This window comes from Typopeltis vanoorti, chromosome 21, assembly GCF_054136105.1.
Source record: "Typopeltis vanoorti isolate ZY-2024b chromosome 21, IOZ_Tvanoo_1.0, whole genome shotgun sequence".
Taxonomy (NCBI): Eukaryota; Metazoa; Arthropoda; class Arachnida; order Uropygi; family Thelyphonidae; genus Typopeltis; species Typopeltis vanoorti.
Window position 1 is genome coordinate 83,745,777 of NC_143569.1, and position 6,000 is coordinate 83,751,776.

Sequence of the window (6,000 nt, forward strand, 5' to 3'; positions counted from 1 at the left end):
GATAGATGTAGAAAGTTTTTTACCTTGGGTATACTATACGTTAAAGATACCAAGCAATTTTATAAACTTGGTTTTAATCCTTTTTTCCCCCAAGTAGGCAAACAAGCAAGTAAGCAAAGTTTGCACCTGAAGTATTTTCAGGTCTGAGGCAACTTGTGGTAAAGGTGTGCTTTGCATTGTGGGGGATACTAAGGCAAGTGATCAGAGCTTAATCCACCACGAGTTGCCTCAGACCTGAAAATACTTCAGGTGCAAACTTGGCTTACTTGCTTCTCTGCTTACTTGGGAAAAAAAGATTAAAACCAAGTTTATACAATTGCTTGGTATCTTTAAAGTTTTTTACCTTGAGTTATATACCCACTTTTTTTTTTTGAAATAGCAAAAACAATAGAAAATGATAAAGAATTCATTTTATGGATGATAGTGACACACCACAATGTACACTAACCATTCTTTAACCATTCTTCTGAGAGTAATATGAGAATTACAATTTGAATATCTAACAGAACTGAAACAAAAAAAAATGAAAATGCATTAAAAATCATGGGTAACAATAATGCCATAAACATCATAAAAATGCTAAACAACAGTCAATAAGGCTCATTAGTTAAATTATAACTCATTTTTCTTCATCATCATCATCATCATCAAATTCCTGATATGTACTCTCAGTTGGTGTAAAAGATATTATGAGTGAGTATGATGTGAAAAGTTACATCCTTAATAATGATGAGTACTAAACAAGTAATTATTATGGGCTACTCCATGGAGTCCTTAAACTCATAGAGGATGATCCTAAACACCAAGAAAACCAAGCACTATTCAACATTCGTGCAGTATCTATCATACTTTGCTTTGAACTCATTCACAGTCATGGCATCCACAACACTCTGGCCACCCATTCCACTCATTTACCACTATCCAAGCAAAAAAAATCTAGTCCTGACACCCTTGCTAACTACACTCTTGCTCAGTTTCCATGGATTTTCCAGTTTTCCCACCACTGGATTTGTTCTGAAAAATTTCCTCTGTATTAATCTTGGAAAAACCCTTATGATTTCTATGTCTCAATCATATCACCCCTTTTCTGCCTCTTAAGCAATTTTTGTAACCCACAAATCTTCAACCTGTCCTCAAAAGGTTTATTCCATAGACCTGTTACTATCTTGGACACTCACCTTTGAATCCTCTCCACCTCATTCCCAAGAAACCCAGGTGACGAGATCTATGCACAGTAGTCAAGAAGGTCTTACCAAGGTGCTATAAGATGGTCTAACAGCCTGCTTGCTTCTGCTTGTCAGGGTATTCTTCAGTAACCAAGTAATCTGATGAGCTGCTTTAGCCACTTTTACAGTATGCCCTCTAAACTTTAACACCTATCCACTGCCACCCACAAATCCCTGGCATCATCAATTTTCTGGAGTATTGTTCCATCAGTGTGGTACACAGATGTGATCTTTTCACCTCAAAATGCATAACATTACATTTTGTCACATTAAACTGATATCCATTCTCCTTTGCCTAGGCTCTCAGTCTATCCAAATCATCATACAAAATTTGAACATCATCCTTATTAATGATTGCTCTACCCAATTTTGCAGCAATTGACAAACAACAAAATAGTTCCTCTCAGATACTTTCCTATATTGGTAAATGTACAAATTAAATAATAGTGGCCCAAGAAGAGAGCCTGTGGTATGCTACTAGTCATAGGCCCTCTACTGGAGGCTACTACCTGCATAAACTACTCTGATATCTTTCCATCAACTATCCTCTTATTCACTTCACCAACTTTATATCCATCCCCATGTGCTGCAGTTTATTAATTAGAATTCCATGTGGTATCCAGTCAAAAGCATTTGCTAAGTCTGGCAGAATCACTGTAAACCCATTACCTTCATCCAACTCAGCTGTCTCTATATATAAAAATGTTGGGAGTTACTGAGGTGCAACCTACCCTTCACAAAACATATTGCCCCCCCACTCCCCCATATAGAATCCCATTTCTGTCTCTCCATTCCTGTATTTTGCTCGACCAACTTCTCCAGTACCCTTGACTACGATTCCTGATATGCTGATCAGTCAGTAATTTGCTATGTCTGGGGGGGGGACACATAGTTCCAATGGAACTATGTTCCCCCCCCCCAGGACTAACCCAGAGTTGAGACTAAGATTAAATGACATGGTCAGAAGAACTGCCAATTCCCTAGCACCTTCTTGTAAAACTCGAGTTGGTGTACCATCTAATCCTATAGCTGTATTCACATCAAGGTTTTGCAATATGCTATGCACCTCCAGTTCATTTACCTCAGTTTCCACATAAGCCTTTGGCACTCTTGTTACTGCAATCTACCTGGATGATATACTCTTGCAAAGTTTTCTTTTAGTAATTCTACTATTTCACCTGATTCAGTTACCTCTCTACCATTGGCATTCATTAAAATCATTCTACTGTAAATATTCTTCTTTTTACTTGCAATATAACAAAAGAATCTTTGGGGATTATCTTTGGCCAGTGCTGCTGACTTCCTTTCATACTCTGCTTTTTACATGCCTGCTGGTCACTTTTCTCCTTGAATTCCCTCCACAAATTTTTCTTTTCTTTTCTTTCTTTTTTCTTTTTATTTTTTTAAGCTTTAGCTTAACACGTTCGCTGTCATGCTTCTTGGGCATAGTTTGTTACCATATGCCAAGCAATTTCACTTCTTCAAGGTCAGTACGGGTATCTCGTTGCCGGTGGTAAGCATCATACAAGTATATTCGTAGTTGGCTTGTGATGCTCATATATTAACTACGAGTATACTCGTAGTTGGCAGCGAACGTGTTAATGATGGTATTCATCCATTTAACTCCCACTTGGTTTATTCTCCTGACTAAATATGCAGTCTGCTATTACTTCCCTCAAACACTCTTTTACCACTTCCCCATGCACTATCAACATTCATCCCTGGAAGTTTCACATTAAAAATTCACATTGGCACTGATCCAAGCAGTCTCCTAAGTGTATATTTTGACTGGCTGGCCACTGTCTCACACCAGATGGCCTCAGATCCACTGATGAGACCTCAGTAAAGGTCGAAACTGGTCTGGGTAGTGACCCTTCCCATAATGCATAGCATTATACATGTCTGTAAGGATATGTGCTTTGCATTATGGGATACCAAGGCAAGTCATGCGAAGTCATTAGCCTCTATATACAAGTTACCCTGTCTGGAAAATACTTCAGGTGCAAACTTTGTTTGCTTACACTTGGATAAAGGATTAAATCAAGAATATAATTTCTTGGCATTGTTAATTTAGTATAACTTTAATTTTAGTATAACCAAGTGGAAAAACTTCCAATAAGTAACTTCTATGTTCCTATCAAATCCCCGCTTTTGTGCATGTTTCTGTAACACACACAAATCTTCAATCTGTCCTCATATGGAGCATCCCATACATCTGCCATTGTCTTGGTCACTCTCCTCTGGATCCTTTCCACGTCTTTCTCAAATCCAGAAAACTAAGGTGACAAGATCACAAGAGAAGAATACATTGACAAGCAGAGACAAGCAGGTTATTGTTCCTCTGTATTGAGCCTTGATAAGACCCCATCTAGACTACTGTGCTCAGATTTGGTCACCTAGGTTTCTTCTTGATGGGGAGGAGGTGGAGAGGATCCAGAGGCGAGTGACCAAGATGATAGCAGGTCTGTGGAATGAACCGTATGAGAACAGGTTGAGGATTTGTGGGTTGCAAAAATTGGTTGATAGGCAGAGGAGGGGAGATATGATTGAGACATTCAAATTACTGAAGGGTTTCTATAAAATTAATTCAGAAGATATATTTGAGAACAGGGCTGGTTGTGGGAGGACTAGGGGACATCCATGGAAACTGGGCAAAAGTGTGGTTAGTAAAGGTGTTAAGAGCTGGGTTCTTTACTTTTAGAGTAGTGAATGAGTGGAATGCACTCCCTGAGTCTGTGGTGGATGCTGTGACAGTGAATGAGTTTAAGGCGAGGTATGATAGATACTGTGTGAATGTCGAATAGTTGTGATGAATATGATTTGGGCCTCCCTCGATGAGTCTAATGACTCCCTGGAGTTGCCCGTAATAATAGTAATAAAGATCTGTGCACAGTATTCCACATGGGGCAATGTTAAGGCCTTATAAAGAAGTATAATAACCTCTTTATTTCTGCTTGTCAGTGTGTTCTTCAATAACCAAGTAATTCTATTAACTATTTTAGTCACTTTTGCACCTGGCATTTTTCATCCCGCAAGCAGGCAAACCGGTCCCGTGAACATACGCTACTACAGTCAAAAATATATCCCCCCCCCCAGCGGCAGGCTAGGCGACAGGTCGGTTGGGAGTGATACTAACAAGAAGTTGCATCTAAGTAACACACAGACCCTGCATAGGAAAGCAGGAATAGCACATAGTGAAAGAAGAAGTCACTTTTGCACCTCTGAACAAAAGGCTGTGTCTAGCCTTTTGAAAAGGGAAAAGACCGGTTTTTTTTTTTTTTTACTTTTATTTTCCTTTTTTTATTTATTTTTTTAATTTTTAGTGTATTTAAGTTCATCTGCCTATCTTCTTGACAGCCATTATGAAGAGTACCTCTCATAAAAATTTCTTTTGGTCCTCCCTGAATTACTTTTTTCTGGGGGGGGAATCTTCAGTGAGCTGTTTTTAATTTTTTGCAAACTTTAAAGCAATTCATTGTTCATAGAAGGAATGCTTCAATTAAGGGCATACAGTATTCTACTACATAAATGAAACACAAAAAATAAGACTTGTGGATTCGAAGTGGCTTGCAAGTATATATAGTGCAGTACAGAATGAGATAACACTTGGAACATCTAAAGGAAGTGGCTATCATCTTTAAAAAAAAAAAAAAATCAGTTTCTTTGGAAATGCAAATAAGAAAACAAAAAGTACACACCTTAAGCATTAAAATGGCAGTAAAAAAAAAAAGTCTGAAATTAAAATTTTGTAGATCTCCTGAAGAAAAATGTCTGCCATAATTTATTATTAATCCCAGTAAAAAATTTTAAATTCTGTCTAAAGGAAGAGGAACTATATAACTCACTTTTCAAATTATAAACTTACTTATGCAGCTTCATTTGATGATGTTTACTATCAGGGTTTTCCTTAGGTATATTCTCATGGCTTACAGGAATAGGAGGAACTATCTGATATCGTAAAAAATGTGATAAATAATTATTTTTTTAATATGACTCCCACCAATGAAGGGATGCAAATGCATTGTACATTGCACTAGGGGTTAGTTAATCATTTATTTTTCTACTATTATTATTGTTATATATATACTTTTATTTATTTTTTTGCATAATTGAGAAACCTTGCTTTAGGGACCAAACATGGAAATTTTTCAAACATTAGGTCTCCAATAAGGAGGACAGCAATCTTACACAGGGCAATAAAATTTATCTCCCACCTAGGGACATTATTACAAACATTCATGCCACTGTAGAATTGAAAACTATAGCTCGTGAAATATGCTAACCACTTTGCCAATCAGACCCGCATAACACGTTATTATAATCATTATTATTATTATTATTTAAATATTAAATAACATTTAATACTATTAAATTCATACAGACCAGATGAATAATAATTATTAAATAATATTTAATACTAAGGTATAAGAGAGCTAAATATCATTAATAATTTGTTTATTGTGATTAATCAATTCACATTTGGTCATTTTTAATGAATAGTTGAAATTGGGAAGAAACCATATTGAATGGAAATGTGCAGGAGTTGTTCCAATTCAAAACGATAGTTTGCCATCTCAAGTGGCAAATTTAGACAGGTGAACTATCCAGGCCAGTAGGTAGCAAGAAATAGGATACCAGCAAACCCTATTATTATTATTAATACAAAGGCCCAGGAAAGAATGGTATAAGACCTAATAAGGCTATCAAGCAATACTCAACTAGCCTAGGCCCTATCCTACTGAAATTAATAAAAATCACAGCAAAAACACGGAAA